Source organism: Branchiostoma floridae, chromosome 2 (assembly GCF_000003815.2).
Source record: "Branchiostoma floridae strain S238N-H82 chromosome 2, Bfl_VNyyK, whole genome shotgun sequence".
NCBI lineage: Eukaryota > Metazoa > Chordata > Leptocardii > Amphioxiformes > Branchiostomatidae > Branchiostoma > Branchiostoma floridae.
Window position 1 is genome coordinate 30469214 of NC_049980.1, and position 25139 is coordinate 30494352.

Consider the following 25139-nt stretch of genomic DNA (forward strand, 5'->3'; position numbering starts at 1 on the left):
ATTAAACGACGTATTTTTAGGCAATGCAGAGAACTGTAGGGGCACCCTTTTCACACGCCATATCGCTCGTTACCACTCACCGCCCACCGCCGGAGGAAAGCCGACACCCATCCATATCGCTACCACGCGCGACTCTCACAGGAACAGATGTACACGTACAAGTACAAGTACTACATACACGAGAGGAACTTCCAGACGATGATGACAGCAACTGTCCACATGTACCAACAATGACGCACCTCAGGCTTATTTGTTTTACAAAAGATTGACATTAATTGCCCCCTGTGTGACAAAACATGCGAACGTATCTTCATCCTTGTTCACTTAGCACGTCTGTGAAGCAGAAAGAAAATTTACCCCTTCACCTGTAATCTAGAAACCATTCCCGGGGACTTGTTCTTCTTGCCTGCCAACTTTCATGTGTTTAATAAGAGAGTAGAGAGACTCATTTTAAAGGCGAGTGTGACCGCATCTGTAAGCAGCGATACCTATAGCTGCAGTACAATGTGAACCAGTCAGTATTGCCCTGAGGAAGGTGACAGGGTCTCACTGTCGGTGGAAATATCAAAATCAAAGGCTGTGTAAAAGGAGCCTCTTCACTCAGTGATGTACAAAACGTACGAAACTATATATTTTACGGGTGTTAGCAAAAGCTTAGTTCGTGGCTAGCTCCATCCTGACTGCAGACCAACTTAGACATACAAAGGGGTGGTATTAGGCAGGGAACTGTTTATTATTGCAAATTAAGCAAGTTTGTTTGTTTGAGGACCTATTAGGCCAAATGCCATGTAGTGTCCATCGAAGATAATCATATCATATTCCAGAACCAATAGGTCCATTAGGAACAGGAAGAGAAGAACCATATATGACAGGAACAGAGTTGATCATTTATCAAAGATTATAAAGATATATATAGTGTCTTTTCTATTTTCCACATTGTCAGAGAACTCACGTAAAACCCCGATTTAGTAAAACACACTGCCTTTTAATTTGTTTGCACTGTCAGCAAAAAGGTCTGTCCTTGTTACTATGCATACCATTGGCCTTTCCCGTCCGGTTTGATGACACTGAGAGATAGGGAGGGTCCTGGGAAAGGTCAGAAGTCATGACCTGTCAGGTCGGTCATTGCCCTCTTGGTTGTCACTTCCATTTTGTTATATTTCTGTAACTTTTTTGTCAATCAGTCTGTAAGTTATTTTATTGTGTGGGGTCGTGTGGCGTCGTCAGTAGCGTAACTGCAAGATGTCTGGTACAGAACCTAGAGGTCCCGAGTTCAAATCCTATATTGCTGTTGATATCGTGCTTCACATAACTTTCTTACTCCATCAGGCGTAAATTGGGTACCCGAATTCGGTTTGGGAGGTAAAAGACGGTGACTATTTTACCTTTTTAAGCTTGTCGTTCTGTGTATGTGACACGTTTGGAAAAAAGTGCAGTGCAGTGCAGTGAAACATTGTTCTTGTCAGTTCAAGAACAAATAAAGTTATTGCGTTAAATACATTATAGAAACGTGTCAAATATGCTTTATCTAGTTAAGACTTCACGTCACTGCTATTCTTTTCTTCAGCCCAAAAGGTCAATCTCCGCCAAACATCAAAGTAAGTCCGTATGGTCCATTGTCAAACACGGAAGCATTCTTTCTTGTATCCACTGACGTAGCCACTCTCATTTATCTTAGCCTATTTTGGTTCACTGAATAAGGAATTCTCTCTAACCGAAACAGACTTGACCTCAAAACGTCCCCATATTTTATTTGCGAGCCTAAGTACACTCTGGTAACGTAACATCCATTATGTGAGTATGAAGACAAATTGGCTGTTTAGCCCATTTCAAATACCGCGAGTCCCCTCCACCGCTTTGTGTCATCCGGTGGAATTTGTCTTCTTTGCAATGACCTTATTCTCTTTGGCCAGAATGCCACAACAATGTTTCTTTGTGGCCACAAACCCCAAATATAAAACTGTTATGAATGCCCAAGTGTTAGATACCATATAAACATGTAACCCTGTCAGGGAGACATCGATACAACTGTTTATCCATTAGACACGTTTTTACTACAACCGAACGATGTTCTGATTTGGTGCTATGCTTGCAAAAGCGTTCGCAACCGACATGTTTTGCACAAGTGTTATGTCTCGATTAGTCTTGAAAAATTGGTACTGCCATAAGTCCGATCTCCGTCGGCACAATCAGATGTTATTGATATATTATCCTTTGGCATGGCTTCTGACAACGCCAACGTTATCACGTCGTGTGCGAGTGTTATGTCTCTACTAGTCCCGGTATCGCTAGGCATTTGGGATGCTGCCATAAGTTCCATTTCTGTCGACACATTCGGATATCGTTGATATAGTATCTTTTGGCTAGAGTCCTGACAACGCCAATGTGACCATGCCTAACATATACACATTTACAACCATTGTACCTGCCAGTCGGATACAGTGCTGACTAGAGAAAACTACAATTGAATTGTTGTGAAATTTGGTATGTTTTTCATTATAGGTCCAGATTATAGACCCCCTGGTGGCTTTACCCAATACTACAGTAGAAGTTCTGGCGTTTCGCTTTTCGTTTACATTACTTTTGCTTTAAAAAAAACGGTAGGCCGCCTTTAAGCGCAATACAGCAGTTTCGTACAGTTACAGTGTACAAGATGCCTAGGATCGGGTTGTAAGGTTCACACGGTAATGCTCTTATCGATACGTGTCATGGGTTCTTTAACGTGCTCTAGGTGTGGCTCTCCTCTAACCTGGACTTCCGGCTTTATGTCCCATCTGAAAGGACGTGCCTAACCGAAGCTCATTTTCGCCTGAGTCGAGTAAGAAAAAAGTGTAAAGTGATTACACAACGGTACAACTTTGGGGCATGCAAGGGATTCGAACAAAGGACCTTTAGATTCTAATCTTATCAACAACCATAACCAGCAGACCACCTTGTCACCTAGCTAGCGTGGGTTTAATTGTCATGTTGTTGATTCTTGAGAGAGAATAATGCTCCCCTTGGGGTGTTCTTGTCAGTAACATATCGGCACACTCCGCCAGGTGTCAAGTGCGCCCGGTGTTCTGACGTCCCCGAACGTGCTGGAACCAAATGTGCAGGAATTCACAAGGGGCGACACACCTGGCCTGCACATCTCCTTCCTTCAAAAAAAGAAGGAAGTTGATATTATTGAGTCTTTGTTACTCTTTGTTAGTCTTTTTTCATCATTCTGATATATTCAAAACTTTTACCTCATTATCGCTGCAAAGAAATATGTTTTCCATTCTCTTGGTTCCTGGCTTCTTGCAGTTTTTTGTCTAACAAGGCTGCTCAGTGGAAGACCATTCACTGAAGCAGGTGTGTCCTTGTCACTGACAGGTCGCCACTCCCTGCTGATTGTCACGTGTACCCGGTGTTATGACGCCCCGAACGTGTACATGGCTTCACACCGGGACCAAATGTGCAGGAATCCATTCGGGGCGTTGCACCTGGTCTACACATCTCTGTCCATAAAAAGGAAGTTGACATAATTTTCATATCATTGGGTCTCCGTTAGTTTTTTTTTTTTTTGGCTTCCCCATTCTGATCTTAGCTCATTCAGAACTATCAGTCCAAACCGCCTTTAAAGTATGTTTTCCATCCTCTTATTTCCGGGCTTCATACAGTGTTGTCCAGATGTAGACTATGTACTGAAGTAAGAGTGTCCTTGTCACTGACAAATCCTGCTGGGTGTCACGTGTACCCGGTGTTATGACGCCCCGAACGTGTACATGGTTTCACACCGGGACCAAATATGCAGGAATCCACTCGGGGCGATGCATCTGGTCTACACATCTCTGTCCATAAAAAGGAAGTTGACATAATTTTCATATCATTGGGTCTCCGTTAGTTTTTTTTTTGGGGGGGGGGGGGGCTTCCCCAGATTTCATCATTCTGATCTTAGCTCATTCAGAACTATCAGTCCAAACCGCCTTTAAAGTATGTTTTCCATCCTCTTATTTCCGGGCTTCATACAGTGTTGTCTAGATGTAGACTATGTACTGAAGTAAGAGTGTCCTTGTCACTGACAAATCCTGCTGGGTGTCCCGTGTACCCGGTGTTTTGACGCCCCGAACGTGTACATGGTTTCTCACCAGGACCAAATGTGCAGGAATCCACTCTGGGCGATGCACCTGGTCTGCACAACTCATGCACTCGGTCTGTCCGAAAACATCCATCCGTCCGTCCATCCGTCAATGACACCGACTAGAACATTCCCCACATCGTTTAGCCAGAATGAAATTAGCGGACTACTTTGTGCTCTTTTAAAACTGTAACGCGAACTGACAGTACGGGATCTAGTGTGTCCCGCAACTGCAGTCTTCCCTACTCCGTTCCCTCAGGAAGTCACGTACAACTACTCATGTCCTAACAGGAAAATAAGGACATAGGGCGGAGTAACGTTAGACCACAACTGCCCAGGCACGATCATACATGCTAGCAATGCTCACGTGCTAATACAAGTGGATTAACCCTTTGCTGTAGTGGCCTGTGTTACCCAAGGGCTATAGGGACGGAGATGGACACAGGCACCGCCGCTATAATTGTAGGCGTGTTTTTAAAAGCACTACAACGAAGGAGAAAACTGCACAAAATGACCTCTCGGAATCAATGCGTCTTTTCCTGAAGCCATCGACGTCTTCCTCCCTCTAGAATGTCCAAAAATGTCTTCAGTCCAAAAGTGGTAAGAGGCCCCCATGTGTCGCTATCATTTTGCTCATTCCACGTAGATAGACTCTTGAATTGATCCATCACCCAGGGCAACCCCTTTCTCGAGTCTCTCCATTGACCATGTATTTGGGCTGTTTTTCTTCTGGACCCCCCCTGCAAGACAAGACGAAGTCAGCATTAACACAAACTATACAGAGAACAGGTTCTTGATTCATCGTTTCACTGATATTTGATTGCACACTCACTATCACATCTGAAACGTTAAGGGCTGTGTGTATCGTTGACGTGCTACTGACACTGTCAAGATGTTTGACAGCTCATCTTCGTCTTACCCACTCCACACACGAGCTTCTCTCATCAAGTCCTCATGGAAGATACGTGGCTTTCGTCAGGCATTTCAGTTATGAAGACCAGTTAATAGACTTATCTCAGAGTGCCCTCGATGTCACACATAGCCAACCATGACCTCCAGACTTCTCTGCACATGGTTGGGGTTTAGCACTAAGATTATCTGTGGTTGGGAGTCGGTCGTCGAAGTTACGTACCTGCTAGCCTGATTGAATCTCGCTTATAGAAGCCCATCGGCCTCCTAGGGGCCAGTTACAGCCCCGGACAGCAGAGTTTGTGTTACACTGACTGCGTACCTGCTACTGATCTTAAAAATTCCTCTGAGCCAACCAACAATATATTTGGAAGCATGCATCAAAGTTAGGAAAGTCTAGTTTTGCTTGAATGTGAACCAAAGAGCGAACTGAAGCTAGAATAGGATAAATTTCAGGCTACTCCCAAACCAGCATCGATCTTGGTTTGGGGAGTAGTCGGGAGTAAAGTCGTGGGAAAGTTCTGAATGTTTGAGTACGGTTAACTTAACTTAAGGACATAGGTAGCGCCCTAGCTCTCGAAGCAGGCACGGAAGATCTGTAGCTGATAGCCAACAGGCAACACACTTATCATTCCTGACTCGAGCCTTGCGGGTCAAGCTACCCGATAAAGATCTCACCGCAAACCTTAAGCATCTTAAGTAGGTGCTCTTGGGAACATCATCATTGTTAGCGTTGATACCTCTACATGCTGTAAGGCCTTGTTAACGCCTAGATGTTTACAGTGACATCACTTGATCTAGTCCGTATAGATATCATATACAGCTTTTCTACCACTATAACGTGCCGTTAAGAAACATCTAGTGGCAAAGTTGCCATGTCAACCATTGCAAACAAGCTTAAGGTTGTTTTCGCGCTAAGACACACACATCTTTAACTACCTTAACTACTTGGGTCCTGGACAGTGTCAGCCTTACCGTGATCAAAAACACGTACATGCGGACCGCATCATGGCGTACGGCTAGTTTCTTTCCGCCACAAACAAGTAATAAAGCTGTGTCCATTCCTCGAGCAGAAATTGTGCAGTATCTCACTGAACTTGGGACACCGGTGCGGCACTCACTGCACTTCACTTGGGGTACCGGTGCGGCACTGCGGGGTTCGAAAGATTACTCAACAAATTTCAGAGAAGAGATAAAGAACGAATTTTCTTACGTTTTGTGTATCTTCTATGTCATATTTGTTTCGTACTACGCAATTATCTAAATTATGAAAAAAAAATCGGCGAAAACAACAGTGCCGCAGTGAACGAACCTGCAGTGAGATACCACCTTATTAGAAAGAGTCCATGTTTTTGTTTGGCCCCCCTGTGGGAACCTTGACCGTCTGACGTGCCAGGGTGAGGACGTGTAGTCCCCCGGAATGTCACCTGCCTCCTGCGTACACTGATTTATTGCCCTGATAGATGGTCCTCATGTCCGATAACGGCAGGAATGTCCGCAATACGGTAATTAAAAGTCTCAACCTCGCGGGTTGGAAAGGGGAGATGCAGACACCTAAGCTTGCTCATTCATTGGGTGTCCAGAATTTATGTCAATAACATATTTCCGCATTATCGTATTGCTTAATGTTAGAGTACACATCATATTTTTTAGTACTGCATTTCTTAATGCTAAAGGGCATATTAAAGGGTGGGTTTAGATCTGGAAACCCAAACTTACTCATTTCCTTCGTAGTTGTCACAATTTATAAAATATTTTTAGTACCGCATTGGAGAGGTTCAAATACGGAGACCCTGATGTGCTCATTTTCCACTGTAGATGCTGTGGTTCACTCAAGACTAGAAATGCCGGAGGTCGTAATATCAATAACATATTTCACGTGTGCAGTATTGTTTAATGTTAAAGCACAAACTCGGAAAAGTCTCCTCTTTGTGGGTTAGATGCAAATGTGTTCTTAGATCTGGAAACCCAAACGTACTCATTTCCTATCATAGTTGCAGTGTGTCAGTTTCATAAGATTAGAAATGCCGGAGGTCATTCAATAACATATTTCATGAGTTCGGTATTGTTTACTGTGAAGTTATGGAGAGGTTCAAATGCAGAGACCTTAATGTGCACAGTTCCCATCTTAATGGTTCAGACTCAACATTAGAAATGCCGGAGGTCATTATATGAATAACATATTTACTGAGTACCGTATTGTTTAATGTTAAAGGACATACCATGCTATAAATGTCCACAGCACAGGTGATTAAAAGTCCTGACCACGCGGGTTAGCAAGGGGAGATACAAACATGTACTTAGATCTGGAAACCCAAATTTCCTACCGTAGTTGCAATGTGTCAGTTTCATAAGATTAGAAATGCCGGAGGCCCTTACATCCATAGCATATCTGTTGAGTACCGTATTGTTTAATGGTAAAGGAGAGGTTCAGATACGGAGACACTAACGTACTCATTTCCCACCTTAGTTGATGTGGTTCAATCAAGATAAGAAATACCTGAGGTCATTATATCAATGTTGAATACCGTATTGTTTAATGTTAAAGGACACACCATGAATGCCCATAACAGGTGATTAAAAGTCCTGACCACGCGGGGTAGCAAGGGGAGACGCAGAGGTGGGTTCAGGTCCGGAAATGACAGCCGAGATCCTTGTCTCATTTCCGACCTTTTGTTTTCATCAATGGATGAAAGACCTTCATTGTGCATTCGTGCCTCCGAGCAGAGGTTTGACTCCGGCTGTTTCTTTTTACGTTTTTTTTTCAGCGTTTTTATCGGGCTTTCTACTTTGTACCGTTTTCTTGATTTCTCGAGCCCAGATATAAAGAAAACGGTACAAGATAGAAAGCCCGATAAAAACGCCTAAAAAACGACAGCTGGAGCCAAACCTCTGCTTGAAGTTGGAGGGTACCTCCAAGAGCTAGGAACGCACCGCCTATTGTATGACTTGACAAACGTATAACAAATTCATACAGGAAAGTTATGGTAAAAGGCGGAGGTCTCTATACCAATAGCATGCCTGTATTCGGTGTTATAAGACGTCGAACATTATTTGGAGGACATAATCAGCACTAAAAACCATTACTTTAGACCAAAGAATATCACACTAAGCACCTTTCTACCAGTTGTTTGAATCAAACTGTTAGATTACCGTCCTATCGCCATTCCGACCTTCAGATATGATCTCCACGGGTCACATATGGAGTTTCTGACGTTTAGCAGTCACAAATTAAAACAAATATCCCTGTTTCGGGTTAAGGACACATACTTATAGAGGTTAGGAAGAACATCATTTCCCACAGATGCTCGGTCCGTCCTGTGTTTTGTCTCTGCCGGTTCTGTAATGGGATTTGATAGGCAGTCCCCGGACTTACTAAATGATGATACGCGAGAACACTGTGTGCAATAATTAGGCCATGTTCAAGTATAAAGGTCAAATTCGGGGTACGTGAGTGGTAATATGATATGGGTCTACCCTATATAGGACGACATCATTAGAAATTTAAACAATCGTGTTATGTTAGCATGAAAAGTCATCTGTGGTCCATAATTGCATTATGTGTTTATGACTGTCTTCTTATATGGCAAACTGTTTCGGGTATATCTTAGCTAAAGCTATTGGTAATTGCACTGAGTCTGTCTAGGGTAGGGGGCAAATGATACGAATGAGTCTACTAAAAGATGCCATTATCAAAACTTGTCAATTTTACGCCGTGTGTTTATCCTAAAAAATTACCTTCTCGTATTAATTTACATAATCTTTTAGGTATATCTTTACAAGATTACGCGCCAAAGTTAAAGGTATGCGCGCTGTATAAAGCTAGAGTTTCTAGGGTGTGTTTGATTCCGTTTAGGGGGCGACATGATACGGATGAGTCATTGTCAAAACTTGTCAAAAAAAATTACGTTTTTATGTAAAAAAAGACAGCTTCTCGTATTTCATAATCTTTTTGTTATATCTGTACAAGATTACACGTCAAGGTTAACGGTATGCACACTAGCACTGTTTAGAGTGAGAGTTTATAGTTTGGATGTCTTGAGCATGTTAACACTAAGATGGTAACGACCCTGTTTGTACTAAAGATGTACGACATAACTGCATTAGCAAGAGCAAGGCCGTGACACCGAGCAGAGGTTACGTACACTCAAGAGTTTGAGTAAAGCTTATTAGTGGAACCCGGTTTGGTAGGAACACATGTGTCTTGTAACAAGTTCAGAGATAGGGTTGTTTAATGTGTGCTTAACTATATAGGCAGGTCGTTTAGGTGAATAATAACGGGTTAATGTCCTGACCTTAGGTGTATATGGTAACGTAAGACCCTGCCCGTTACGATAACCACCGAGTATATTGCCGATGAGGCGATGTATCAGTAATCTCTAAGCAGATGTATATAGGGAAAAGTCGCAAAGTTTCTCAAGCTCAAGGTTTCCGGGGCACCTGGCTAGAATTAAGAAAGCTTCAGTAAAACATTACGGTTCACCCCTTTACATCTACTTGGACATTATAGTTTATAAGGTGATGTCAGGATTCGGCTAGAGGAAAAGGCAGAAGATGTAAGAAAGACCTTGAAGTTTAACTGTAAGTGAATAAAACAAACAAACAAACAAACAAGTGATGAACCGTGTATAAGGCATTGTTGGGAATTCATGTGATAAGACTCTGTCTGGGCGATCGTCCATTCCATATAATTCGTGTGCATGGGCAGAAACTAAACAATGCGCGTATATTAGAAGTTCAGAGTCAATTGCAAATTTGGAGAAGCATGTACCATGTCATTAAGAAAGTTTACTTCCAAGACTAATTGCAAGAACATGATAGAGACACAGTGGGCACTTCTTTACATACAGACTACTTCAATACTAGTGTTGGCCATACATCAAGACATTTTGGGTTTGGCTTTTTTTGAAGCCCCGCTTTTTTCTACAATCATGATATATGTCTGTATGTATTAAGGCCAGAGTAGAGATAAAGACAGCCTCTAACCTGTACCAGGGCCTGAGCTGTACCTACAGTGTACACAGCAGATCGGCTGGCTTTATAGTCGCCTCTGTTGCACACATGAGGAAAACAAGCTGTTACAGCGGACAGACAAGGGTCAACGGCGAGGTCTCTCGTGCTGATACGCGAGAAACTCCCCCATCTACCAGCTCTCGGTTTCCTCGGATCCTTTGTGTACAGAAAGCATATTTTCGTGGTCAGCGGGGCATTCTTGGTCCCTGGGTCTAAAGATAGACAACACGCAACAGTGTTTGTTATTGTGTTAAGTCGTACAGAGAGAGCACGTAGAACGAATGTTGGTGAAAGTATTGTCGAATAGTCTCCAAGCAGACGTTAGTGGGGAGGAATGGGACATTACGTTTTCTGTCCGCGGTCATATGGGGCATATCACAATCTTCCCAAACCTCTGCTTGGAGAATATTGTGGAGCTCTGTGCATAAGGGGATGGATAGATAGTTACTTACTTAATGTCTCTATTTTACGATCACCATGCCTGAATAATATCTACTTCTGTGTCGGAGTATTTGTGCATTTATATTATTGGATAAATGATACCGTCCGATGATGCAGGAAGTATTAAGTAAAGGTTTGCATATATTCGCATAAATTAGCATGTATAATGACATGTTACTGACCATAAAAAATGGCGGTCTCGTCATGTTCAGGCTTTTAGACGATACAATTGTCATTTTACATTACAACTCATGCAGTACAAGCAACGTGAAACAAGACGTGTCAGTGTACAAATTTAGACGAAAAAATTAGATTAAGACTAACGACAAAGTTTACACGAAGATACAAGGCAGGAAGCTATTCCGGAGTGTTGTACTTAACTCAAAGTGTCATAGATGTTGAATTATGGCAACATATCAGGTAGGTATAATCATCTCAGGCAGGACATCATGTAGGACTCTTCTTAATGTCCGTCAAATCGAGTTTTCAAAGTGTTCGATCTCCATTTTCACTCATAGTTACATCGTCGTGTTTCTCCCCCTGGCCTATCCAGAATGTTTGGTACACGATAAAACACGATCTGCAGCCTGTGCCCTACAACAGACCTTTTTAGACTGTTTAGATGGGATTATAATTACCAAAGTAGAACGCACAATGGGAGTCATTTAAGAGAGAACGCACTAAAAGCCCAAAGGTCGCGCGAGCTGCTCGGTGGTGGCGTCTTCGGTGTGCCATCACGCGGCGTCTAAACACGGGTTTAACATTCTTCCTCGGATCATCCTCGACAACCACAGCGACGGTTTTTACCGCCGCGGTCAGGATCTGACGACTCCGATTGAAATACGACTCGATCTTCCGTCCACAACAACACCGCTGCTTGCACATGCTTAGCTTCTGAAAGGTCTGGGGCGAAATGGAAAGAGCACGATGAAAAGAGAAAACGTGGTCATAACATGCATTTCAGAGCAACTTCAGTTGTATCAGTGCCAGTGGAAAATATGCCCTAGTGTTGTCCAAGAAAATAATATCAGATAAAGAAGATATATGCCTGTCTATCTTGAACAGTTGACAATTCTCACAAGAGCCTGATACAATAAGCTATTTCACAATGTTCACTACGCATGTGCGGGCGACAGGGATTCTGGGTAATGTGTCAAAGGTGACGGCCCATGGGTGTGAATTTCGCTATTATGCTGGCGTCTTTACGTTCCGGACATTGATCGAGATTGATAAGACTGTTTACTTCGGATGGGCCTTCAACTTTGACATATTACCCCGGATTCCTGTCGCTCGCGCATGCGTAGTGAACTCTGTGAAAGAGCTTATTGGCTGACAATCATTACAAGCTCTAAGTCAGCACACCTAACGGCTTGACATTACTGTGTAGCCATGGGTCATCCTGGCTGTCAACTTCAACACCGGTTGGGCCCGAGCCGAACTCTACTTCCAATTCTTCAAGTATCACTTATCAAGACCGTGTGCATTGGAGAAGTATTGTGCAACGCCTCACCCCGCCCGCCAGGGACGGCAGATGATGATGATCATTTTAGACCACTTTCGGATTACATGTTGCCACTCGTGCAATGTTTGCCGCGGACGCACACCGAAACAAACAGTGCAGGTGAAGTTACCTCCGTTTTCACGGAGATACTGACAAAATACATGCAGATATACTGTCGCATATCTGAGATAATAACGTCCGACCGCCGACTGATTTGGAACTGCCTTATTGCACTTAGGACTACATGTAGTTGAGTTGTTTCTTCACGATGTAGTCTATATGATACCCTGTTTTGTCTCGATGTGGTTGAGGTATCTAAACCATGCTTTGCTCAGCACAATAGACCTTGTTTCCAAAGAACATGTCTTTCGGCATATCAAAAAGTCAACAAGGGATAACGGGAGACAAAACAAAACTTCGCTTGTGCAGGGAACCGTCCATCTTGAAATGCTCTGTCGTTCGTTAGACTTGCATCCTTCAGGCCGTAGGAAACACTGATCACACTTCTTAACGTGTTTCCCCCGCGTGGTCTGACGACAATCTATCATCCACTGGATACAATGGCACTGTCACAAGTCTCGTCATCGGTTTACGTAACCTCGGCACGAAGCTTCGCTATGTTGCCGACTGCGGAGTGTACATAACAGCCCCAATGTGAAGTTTGTTTGTTTTAGAGGACCGGGAGGTTATACGAGCGCCGCACCGAGACGTGAACACTTAGAACAGGGTTCAGGAGAGCAGGGAGGTTCGTGTTAAAGTTGCCGTGTGGGAGGGAACCTCGATGGGAACAGTTGGTGTGCTCCCTGGCCAGCCTCCATCAGGACTTCCCAGAGGACTTCCTAAGGCTTACGTCACATTTCCGAAACGGGGCCCGGTCGTGATGTTTGCTGAAGCGAAAAATAAATAAAAGGAATATACAGAAATTTTGCTCCTGACTATTTTCTTTACATTCTGTGCGTTTTGTTTCCTTTCGTATCCTATCTTTCGCATCCGAAAGCTACCCGACCGGGTCTCGGGTTGGGAATTGAGACCTAGGCCTAAGGCTTATGTCACATTTCCACAAAGGCGCCCTGCCGGATAGTTTGGGGGAACGGAAAGAACCATATAAAGGACAGAAAAACACACAAAATGGACCAAAATAATTCAACAGCATGCCTTGTGTATACTTATTGGCATACACTTTCATTTTTCGTTTCCGCCGGGCCCCGGGTAGGAAATGTGATGTGTGATGGCTCCCATGGCAAATTATCCCCCGTATATAGCCAGTGTATTCTGAAGGTAAATATTCCGCGTGGGAGCGAACCTCAGAGGTAACAACATTTGCCTCACTGGCGCAGCAGTCGGAGGTTGTCACTGGTGCTGAATAATAATAATATCGGGTGTATTTGCAGCCAGTGCCATAGGCAGGTACCCAATGTATTGAGTAATGAGGCTGATTAACGTGGTCGAGGCACCTCCTCGACCACGGGACCCCCGTTTTACGTCCCTCCCGGAAGACGATTTCGTGGAAAGCTTCGTGAGGCTACAGCAATCCGGACGTCTTTGGTCATCCAAGACCGCGCGTTCCTTAACTTCTGAGATCGAGGGATCGGGTGTATACCAACGCGCCACGCGGCCGTAGCGAAGGATGTTCCATTTGGATGTCCAAGAAGGGACATCGGTAATCTTTTGATGAGAAAAAAATACCCACTTACGTTACGTCCTTCGTTGACGGGCATTATCACACTCTAGAGTGACAGAACAAGCCTCAAACACAGGGCCTCTGGCTTTACGTCTCATCCGAGACGACGTCCCTAAGGGTGTGGTCACATAGGTCGTGCGGTCGTCGTGCAAGGACAGAAATTTATGTCTTCTGCAAAATTCAGCTGAACACAAAATCCTGTTTTGGATCCATGTCGACATTTGGTTCTGTCACGGTCTGCTAGAAAAACCTATGGCATCAAAATCGTACGACGATCGCACGACCTATGTGACCGCGCCCTAACCGACGATAGGAACTCATTAACCTGAGTGAAGTGGGGACATTTGTGTAAAGTGCCTTTCCCATGGCACAATATGGTACTGAATCTAGAACCTGTTGCTTCCGGGCCAAAGAGTCTAACCCTGACGTCACAAAACGTCTGTTAAAGTCCTTCTAGTCACAAAAGTCTGGAAACAACACTTGAGTCTCCTGTGATTTTTGGCTACTTCATTTTTAACATTTGTCCCACCAACATAAACTTGTCAAACCTGTGTAAGTGTTTCTATGGCAGCGGTGACAATAAAAACAAACTTTCACAGCTGTTACGAGTCTATCGCATTACTTAATGATAATCAATTATCCACGCTTAAATCTCAACTTCACGGGCAGTCACGGCCTGCTGTAACAATTATCCTTAGTCCGGTCTCTGCACGGCAAATCGGGATTTCACAACAGCTTTTAGCAACAACCGCCGTACGACAGATTTTCAAGGCATTTCAATAGCATGTGCAAAGTTGGTCATAGCTTTAGACTGTAAACTTCGTGAAGTAAAGATCATTGTTTAAACATTGTGACTTTATAACTTTAATACAGGACCAGCAACTACTGTAGATTGTGAAATATGTGCGGTGGTTTTATGGAGTTTTTTTTTAAACTTTAACCGCAAACTCATGACGCTACGAACATGAGCCCTGCCTTGCACTCTGCTGACCACCACTGCCAACTTGTAACGCCTCCTTTTCGTTGCCTCCTTCCACGGAATTATAGTTAAATACGTCAATACCATAAGGGCCTTTAACGAGTCTACTAACTGCCTCTATGGTCGTGTATTCTACAAACTCAAACACAGTAAGTACAATTGCGAGAGTGAAGGCCGTGATTCCGTACCTATGCACTTCCTTACAAGTAATTCGCCAGACACAAGTGAGTGCCACACGTGTAGATTTCCGCTGTACAACGTAAGGAAGGTCAAGTTTAGACCACATGTGTTTGGACCATGCTGGCATTCCGGGTGGTTTGACTGGTAAGGACTAGCGATCGCTGAGCGACAATACAGCGACCAAGGTTGGATTTGTGTCATTTGGGATTTATCTTACTACTGGTATTTGATGCTCGATGTAAAAGTATGATTCTAAAGACAACAAAAACATGTAAAACGTGAAAATACAAGTTCTTTGTCTGTGAAATTTGTTCAGCAATCCGTCAAATGATTGACCGCTCAGCGGTCGAGGTCTCTAGTGGAAAAGGGGAGAGCAAGGTCGGGTCCGGGTCGTGTCTAAGACCCTGTTCACATGAAAAAATTGCAAGTGAGTTAAACAAGGAATCCGATTGAAATTTTCTATCGGATTAAAAAAAATGTGTTCACATGAGTTTTATACAATCGGATTAAACTCAAACTTGCGACCGCGACCACACAATCGGATTAAACTCTTTACCGCAGCACGCGTCGTGTTTACGACCACCGCGGGCACGCGTAGTTTTTCCAAAATGTTGCCAGACTACCTCATAATTTTGAAGGATGTAGCGACATCGATATTGATTATAACTGTTGAGAAATCGGCCGGCTTTGGTCAGATTTTGAGCATCGATGGTCCGCAACACACATTGACGAAAGTGGCGGCTTCTAGGTCATACGGGGTCATTGGGATAGTCTATTAGACTGGGGGTGGAAATGTTACGCGCGGTGTGATTATACTCTACATTTAACTATATAAAATGTATATGTTGCAGAAGTTGCATAAATAAGGCAAACTGCTACCAAAAAATTTGATTTCATCACGTATTTATCTGAAATAAAAGTCTGTGTTTCGTTTAAAAAAACTGCTCGCCCATGCTTGCATGCAGTGAAGTGACCCAAGCTCGAAATTTCTGTTTAGACACGCTTCCGACTGTTTTTCTCGTAGAATATTTGCTTTTTTAGTGGTGTTGGGACATTGACTCCAACAACAGGAGAGAAACAAAACCATACATGTTATTTTCGTGGGCAATATTGCCAAAATTAACCCGTTGGTCTTCTGCCACACTGCCGATTTTTGGAAAGAACCGGTGCACATGTTCCGGCGAACCTTGCGGCGTCCGGTTGTTAACCATAGCGGTAAGATGATTTTGGAAGCAAACTTTCCCATGAACTTCTTTACTAATCCGTGTATCATCCTTTTTTTGCCATGTTGTAGGTATGGTTGTATGTCTTATGTCCACTGTACCCGTATGTATGACGTCAAAACCATGAAACAAGCCCGAATCCAATCCAATTGTGTTCACATGGCTGATTGTGGTCAATCGGATTGCGCGGCAATCGGATTGCGCGCGCTGAATCCACCTCGCGAGGTGGATTGCAATCCAAGTCAATCCAATCCAAAATGGGCAATCCAATCGGATTAGTTCTGTTCACATGGCTTTGGATTGGTCATTTTAATCGGATTCCTCGTTTAACTCACTTGTTTTTTTCCCATGTGAACGGGGTCTAAGAGCTGACCCCTGCCGACCAAATGCGCCTGATTTTCCGCAAATGACAAATTGGCCAGCCCAGTAGACGGGACAGGTAGCACAGAGCGGTCCTGTTCCGCCGTCTCAGGTCGAGAGAATGTCCAGTACCGTGACTGGGCATTCGTTTTCCCTCGTTAGAGCACACTTCGTCCTGCTATTTTGTCACAGGATCTATCCACCACATTTGAATACATTCCTCGGCGACAACTGTGGCCAGGGACGCCCGTAACGTTGTTGGAATTCCTTCATTGCTGTGCATCGATGTAGGCTCAGAAATGGGGTCGACTAAACTGCCCTCTTCATTTGGCACGCTGAATTAATCCATTATCTTCACTTAAATTGTTTTCCTTCCAGTCTGTCCCGCTGAACAGAGGGTCAACTGCCTATAGCGCTGACCCTGACCTCACATACCGCAGCGTGAGAAGTGGTACACTACTTGATCAGCGCTACCGGATTTACATACAGCGGGAAGAAGTAGTAGTAATCATTCAACAATATGTATCTTTCATTTGCCTCCTTCTATGTAAACGAAAGAAATGGCCGTCAATAGTTAGTCTAGCTATAGCCCCCTACCGAAACCTGTGCTAAGAGAATAGGATTGTGTATCAACGAAATATTTCTGTGGAAGGCTGGAGCTCCACAGCTACAGAAACATTTGTTTGTGTGTTTGTCTTCCGCCCTTCGCCTATCCACCTCTCTATTAGACTCTCTCTCTCTCTCTCTTTCCCTCTCTCCCTCCCTTTCTCCTTCTCTCTCTCCCTCTCCCTCTCTCTCTCCCTTTCTCTCTCTCTCTCTCTCCCTTTCTCTCTCTCTCTCTCTTCCTTTCTCTCTCTCCTTGTCTCTCCCTGTCTTTCTCTTAGACTCTCTCTCCTTCACCGCAGCGGGCAATGACACTGTCCACAGTCTACTCTCACCTGTCCAGTGCTTACCGTAGTGGCAGTCCTAGTGGGTGGGGGTTTGCTTTAATTGCCCCCCTACTGACAGAAACATTTACAGTGCCAATGATTAGAACTTCTTACACTACATGTTGGCTTACAATTTATTCCACGTCCATCTAGGTTTATCTAGCTTTAATGTCAACATCTTCAAACGAGCGCGTATTTTCCTCCAGTCTTCTACACACACCAGACACAGACGCGATTGTTTCAGTACGACCCTCGGTCCCGTATACTAGACTCTGACTAAAGAGGTGTCGACAGACGATATGCATGAAATGTCGTGCCAAGTTCAGTGTCGACGTCACGGTGACAGCGTTAATGGCGTGAGGAATAACAACTGGGAATAAACCGTGCCAGTTATAGACTGTTATTTATGTGTTTTGGTACAGACTTAGTTAGACTTCACTATTACTGTTAATGCTGATAATTATAGGCTACGATTAAGGAAAAGCAACTGGGGATGAACCGTGCCAGTTATAGACTGTTATTTATGTGGTTTTGGTACAGACTTAGTCAGACTTCACTATTACTGTTAATGCTTATAATTATAGGCTACGATTAAGGAAAAGCAACTGGGAATGAACCGTGCCAGTTATAGACTGTTATTTATGTGGTTTTGGTACAGACTTAGTTAGACTTCACTATTACTGTTAATGCTGATAATTATAGACTACGGTTAAGGGAAAGCAACTGGGGATGAACCGTGCCAGTTATAGACTGTTATTTATGTGGTCTTGGTACAGACTTAGCTAGACTTCACTATCGGTGTCGATTCTAATGATTATAAACTACGATTGATGAACACCAACTGGGATTGGGAATGGGCCGAGTCATACATGTTATGCATGTAAACTGTTATTGTTGTGGTTTTGGTACAGACTTAGTTAGACTTCACTATCACTGTTAATGCTAATGATTATAGGCTACGATTAAGGAAAAGCAACTGGGAATGAACCGTGCCAGTTATAGACTGTTATTCATGTGGGATTGGTACAGACTTAGTTAGACTTCACTATTACTGCCAATGCAAATTACGATTAAAGAACACCAACTGGGATTGGGGATGGGACGAGTCATATATCGTCATGTAGACTGTTATTGTTGTGGTTTGGGTACAGATTTGGTTAGACTTCACTATTACTGTCAGTGCTGATGATTATAAGCTACGATTGAGCAACAACAACTGGGAATGGGCCCCGTCAGTTATTGACTGATATTGATGTGTTTTTATTATTACATACATAGTTAGACTTCACTATTACTGTCAATGCTGATGACTACGATTGGGGAACAGCAACTGGGAATAGACCTGGTTAGTTATATTTATAGACTGGTATTGCTGTGGTTTTGGCACAGACCTAGATAGACTTCACTGTTATTCTTAATGCTGATGGTTATAAGATTGAGGAACCACAGCTGGGTAGTGGGTCTGGACTACGCCGATGTCACACGGTCGACGACCTAGTCCGAATTTGTCGCTAGAGGGCGAACATTGGACGACCCCATATTAAAGATCGCGCAGTGATTGAGAGAACGCATTGCTCCCGATAGTGCCCTTTAGAGCTCACACATTCGTCGAAAGTGCTACGGTGACTGTTGCTGATGTGGTACTGTTACGAACCGGGATGGACTCATCTATCCAACGTCTCTGTGTGTGTGTGTCTGTATGCGTGTCTGTTCGTGTAGTCAGCATAACTCCGGTACCTCTGGATGACTTGTAATGATATTTGGTATATAGGTAGGAAAGACGAAGGTCAGGGTCGATTTTGGGCCCCCTGGTGTGTGACCTTGGTACTGCAACAGGAGTTCATTCATTTTTATCTTTTGACCTGGAAATGCTATGGTCAAGATTGTTGTAAAGTGTACTCACACACGCACACACACTCAGACTGACTTCCTGCCGTAGGCATTCTGCATCTGTTATGGTTAGAAGTTTGACTCTCATCTATTATTGGAGCCACTGTCAAGCTGCGGTTACACAGAGCATGCTTTCCCTGCTCCCTGGCGACTACTCTATCCCAAAAATATCGTTTGTACCGGGTATGAAATCCGCCGCTACTTTCTTGGAATGGACGCGGAAACGACTTTGCATGAGTCATCTGAAATTTACGGTGTGCAGAGAAAAGGTAGCATCTCAGTTTGAGAACATCTACACTTAAAGCACGTGATTCAAATCCCACCATAGTTGTCTGAAAGTAGCCTGATTAAATCTCGCTTATAGCAGCCCGTCCAACATCCGCCGGCCTCCTAGATATCGATAATAATACGCCCACCTTTGGTGAATCAATAAACCAATCATGACCTCAGACAGAAAATGGTAAAATAACAACGGAGCCTAGTTTCGCCTGCTTGCAACGGGTCAATTTTGAAGTGTTTATCAATTTTCCCTTGTGATATACCCTCGGTATGTCCCAATATATAACATTTCACACGGCGTACCCTGTTGGCAAATAGGATCCGTGGTTTCTCACGTCTGTTGGAATTACTAGTAAGGAACAGGCACTCCAGTCTGCCCTAAAGACCTCCCCTCTCTTTCGGCGGGGTTACGTAAGGTCAAGTTCAAGCCTGCCGGGTACCGCTGGCGTGTTTTGTTTCCTCTGTGTAACACCCGCCGTAGTTTCCTGGGACTGAGAGGTGAGCAGAGGTTCTGACTGATGTTGTTCCCTGACCCGGGTCCCCCGGCTGTGGGGACTAATTATGCCGTACCACGCGCCTTTGATGCCGTGTTCAAAGGGACTGTAATTAATTCCCCAACATGACCTCATTGGCACGCCTGGAGGCGACACTTAAAGGTGCCCTCTGAGGAGCGCCTTCGCTTGACCTGGACTTAAACTTGAGGAAACTAGATCGGGAGGTACGAATATATCGTGAGCATGGCTGTAGGGACTTTAAACGTACCTGTTTCAGGGGGCTCTGCACAACATCAATCAATCAATCGATCGATCGATCAATCGATCAACCAATCAATCAATCAACCAATCAATCAGTTTTGATTATTCAGCTTCGCAGATACAGCACTTGCCTGAGTTTTGTTGACTTGACATTTTTGGAATAAAAGACTTGCAATCAATCTCAGTTTCTACCAGTTCTGTGTTCTCAGAAAAACAAAACTGTCTTCTACATGCATTTAGTTATCAACACATACATTGATAAATGGGTACTTAAAATAGGTATTTAAGTCCTAATTTTTATGGCTAATTCATTGTATGGGTACAATGGTGAACACGCTAGCAATCTCTGTATGACAAATTGTAGACGGAGATGATTTCCCTAACCTTTTCTTTATTCTTACTTCACAATATAAAGAACACGGTGGGGAAATAATCTAACGCATGGATTCTGCAAAATCTATATCAATATTGTTAAATTAATTGTCATCAGGACGCTTTGTCTGTAGTTTGCAGAGAAGGATGGGATGCATGACAAATCTGTGTCCACGAAACATTTCAGACAAGGGGATCACTCAAAAAGGTCAAAACCTCTGATTAGTCGTTTTCTCACCCGTGTATCATGCCTGCCCAAATTGTTTGTTTTTTGTATTTCATCACCCACCCTTGCCAAGTGGAATTTGCTTTGAAACGCCCCCTTGTCTACATACTTCATACTTTTTTTGGTTCAGTGATTTGTATGTTTGTCTGACATAAACGTGTATGCTTGGATATAAATCGTGCATATAGTTCGTAGTAGCATATCACTGAATGCCAAAGCTCTAAACAAAGTACAACTTTTGGTCGTTAACGTTCCAAAACTGACAGTGATTCTTTCTTGTCATGAGAACCACCTCTTCCCTTCCGCCACTGTAGGCTACATTTGCTTGTTACGTCCAACTGATAAGGACCCAGCCGAGTTCCGAGCAATTACTCAGAATTTACTTTGAGACGAGAGCGCGAAGTTCTGTCAGGACAAGTTCGGTCAAACGAGAGGACGTTTCACACCTGTCTGCAACGTTTACATGTGTGCGAAGTGTGACAGAGCCAGTGTCAACAGCACCCAGGTCTGTACAGTACCACAAGGTCGCCTCTCTTTGCTCCACCAACCGTGTTGTCACGGAGTACGCCAGTCTTCAGGATGTCAGCGAGGATAGCACTTCTATCTGTGGGCATGAAAACGTGCATGCCGACAACCATGCCTGGCGCAGCCAACAGTGTAGTTAGTCAAATGGTTTCAAGTACAAAGAGATGGCGACCTGAACAGGGATATCATACGACACAAGTGTTTCCTTTGACTTTAGCGTTTGAGATGTATCATACATGGGTAGGGCTGCTAGGGCATCATAAATGGGTAGGGCATCTGGGTTGGGGTTGCAGCCATCTTTCGGAAGGGACGTAAAATGGTGATCCGGCGTTCGAGAAGGTGCCTTGAGCACTATAAGGGGCGGGGGGGGGGGGGGGGGGGGGGCAACGTAAAGATGGCGTACTAACCAGGGATATCATAATATCGTACGGCACAGGGGCTTTTTGCTCGCCATTTTGCCTTGTTTTAGATAAATCATACAACCAATACGCGGTACAAAATCGCTGTAGGGACGCCCCTGTAGCTTAACCGGTAGCAGCCTCACAGTTGAGCCCCTGGTCCCAATATTGCTTGATAATATTTTATCTGACCTTGACCTCCCTCATGACCTCCATGAGAAGCGGCCTGCTGGCCGATTTAAGCTTCTCATGAATAAATAAAGTTTCAAACAAACAAACAAACAAACAAACAAACCATGGATAATCCAGGTTCAATCTTGGGTAGGGCATCTCGGTTTGGGCTGCACCAGGCTTTAAGAAGGGGACGTAAGATGGTATCCCGTGCTCGAGGAACTGCCTCGAGCACGTGAAAGAGGGACCCCTCCTTGTGAAATGTAACTCTGCTACTGAAACAGCAAGAAAACTTGCGCCAGTCACTAGGCACTGTAGACAAACGTCTTGTTATTGGGTGGGCCGACTACTCACTCTTTGCAGCCATGGGATGAATTGCGAGGAGCTTACAATAGGCGGGGCTAGATCGCAAGGGTCTGGAGCGAGCTGCCATTCGGCGCCACTCAGGTGACCTCAATACGACAGTAATTGCCCCAGGTGCGGCCATGGTACTGTAGGTTTTGAACCGCTCACACCGCACCATCGCACATGTGGCGGGTTCTTTAACGTGCCTAGGGTATGGCTCTCCCCAGACACGGGACCTCCCAAACGTCTTGAGTCTCTTGACGAACAACAGGACAAACAGAATCATGATCTTAACAGGAAAGGAAAACTGTAAAATAAGTGAAACTAAACATCAAAGCGGATTTGATAACCCGAAATATTTTAAAACACAAACCGCACAGCTGGAAATGTTACCCCGTGCCAGCACATTACACGGTGTTCCCCCCTAACCTTTCCCATGTCGCCTGAGGTCTCGTCGGTATCACGGAATGTGACAGGGGACAGCTCCCCGTGTCAGCTGTCATGGCGCCGCGATCTTCCACCTGCTGATCACGGGACGTCAACTCAGGTCGTTTGAAGATTTCTACCTTTTGAAGTAACAAGACCTGTCTGGTATCAGAATGTTTTAATGATGAATAAAGGGACTCCTATGTCATAACCGCAGCTTTATTTACACCGAAATTTCGGTGATACGTGACCGTCTGTCACCTTCCTCAGGGCAATATGTGTCACGGCTTAGGCTAGGGTCACAATTGGCCCGGTGCCCGTCAGGGATGTAGCCCCGGCCGGGCTCTGAAGTCGGGCGGACACCGGCTGTTTACCGGCTGTCGTGGTCACAATCAAACGTTGCCTTCACGCTCCCCCATGGGGGTCCCGGAGTGTTCCGGCGGGAACCCCGTCATTTTTCTTTAAAAAATTTCCACCTTCCTAGGTTCGTCTCCGGCAGACACCCGTCAGATGTTCTGACGGTGTCCTGTAGTCACCCCTGCGGGGTCCGACAGGGTAACGTTTGTCTCTCACAGCCCGGTGGGGCAGTTATAGGGTCCCTGTCGCATGCCCTGCGAACAACGGCAGGGAACCAGGCAGGCTTCTGGTGAGCACTCGTCATATTTAAGGGGTATAAAAACAATCATTGCCTGCATTCACTTAAAGGTAGTACATCACTGAACTTGGAGTACTGGTGCGGTACGTCGGGGTCCGTTCACTGCGGCACGGTTGTTTTCGCCAACTTTTCCTCGCACTCGTACTGACGTGCGGCACTGTTACGTTTCTAAACTAAATGAACATGTTATTGGAATTTTCAATGTCGGCGTATGACTTGCCAAACTGTTGATGCCTATATTTTTATATTTGTGAAACGAAAAAAAATGGCTATTGGGTCCGAATGACTGCAAGTTTGGCGTTCCGTCGGCCCAATTGCAGAGGAAACGTCCTTCTTCAGCCAAACATCTTTTTTCAGCTTGTTTCTGTAGTCTGGGGTTGTAATATCGTAAAAAGCAGAGTAGCTTTCTGTGAAGGAGGCTATCTGTTCGTCCTGCTTCTCAGTTATGCAGCCTATTGTGTGGTCTGTTGTGTGGTGTGTTGTCCTATCCCCCTCTGTTGCCCTTGTCTGCAGAAGTTTCTGTAGCTGAATTCTTCCGCCTGCCTAGTGGGCTAGGGGCTGTTTCCCCTTATCTTCTCCTTTCCCTTGGTATAGTGCTATGGAAAGTTTATTGCAAGTTCATGCCCGTAGGCTAATTGCATGTACATGATAGAAACAAGATAGGGGATATGCATGTAACAATTAACAGTGATAAATATTATCATAAAAAGAGACTACTAGTCGAATACTAGTGTTGACTATATCTAGATAGGTTAGGGTTGACTTCTTTTTTGGAAGCAGAGGAAGACAAAGAGTCACACTTTTTCTATGATTTGTGGGTTTTGTGATTTTAAGAGGAAAGTGGCTTTCTGTTCGTCCGTAAATGTGGGAAAGCTGGGGGATATAATTGTGATTTCTTTAAACAATGTGGTTCTTTCGGTGTGGTTAAATGAACACTTGGAAATAAAATGTGTTTCATCTTCCACTGCTTTAGATGCACAGTATTTACAAATGATGCACTTAACTCCACTGTAATACGCGTAGGAACTGCACTGCGATACGTGTAAGTTCACGGCTTTTGTCCTTTCACGTGATCTGTGACGTCACATATTTGACCCGGTGTTACGAATTACACACTTTTATTCTGTAAACCTGGTCTTTGACGTAACGAATTTATTACGACAGACTGCCGGCAACCGGAGGGGTCCCTCTCGGTGTTGTCACGATTAGGTCGCGAGGTGGTTGTACGAGCGGGTCCCTGGTTCATTTTAACTCAGACTTAAATTGAACCAGGGTCCCGGCCGGGCCTCAAAATACCCCGGCAGCCGCGAGGTGTCCCACAGGGCAACGCAGGGGTCACGCCCGAAAGTGGCAAAAAACAGCCCGTGAACTGCCCGGCAGGGCCCCTTTTTCCAATTGTGACCTAAGCCTTAAAGATGCGGTTTGATGATACCTGGATAGTTCGGCCTCTGCCCGATCGGAGCAATCAGGGCACAAAGTCCAGGACCACTTGTATTATTGCTATGGTTATTTTAGGGTGAGGGTAGGGTTAGGGTTAGAGTCAGGTGTCCTCTTGACCGCAAAACGTGTAAAAACAGTCTGGTGTCAAGGCGGAAATGTGCAGGTAGCAAAAAGCCCGAGATCATAGCTTAAGGCCCCCTCTCACTTGACGTGCGGCACGCTTGCGGCATTGCTGCGTTCGGAAGATGCTCAACGAATTTCAGAGATAAAGAACGAATTTTCTTACTTGTTGTATATTTTGTCGTCTTTTATGTTATACTTTTACGTATTGCGCAATAT

General features: G+C 44.4%; 2 protein-coding genes across 2 annotated transcripts in view; one reads left to right on the forward strand and one right to left on the reverse strand.

Moving 5' to 3' along the window:
- Positions 1-25139, reverse strand: part of LOC118409729 (3-oxoacyl-[acyl-carrier-protein] reductase FabG-like) — an 876245-nt gene that overhangs the window by 838356 nt on the left and 12750 nt on the right. The gene's annotated exons all lie outside the window — the stretch shown is intronic.
- The window catches only part of LOC118409149, a 62606-nt gene that overhangs the window by 14632 nt on the left and 22835 nt on the right, over positions 1-25139 (forward strand). The window lies entirely within an intron of this gene.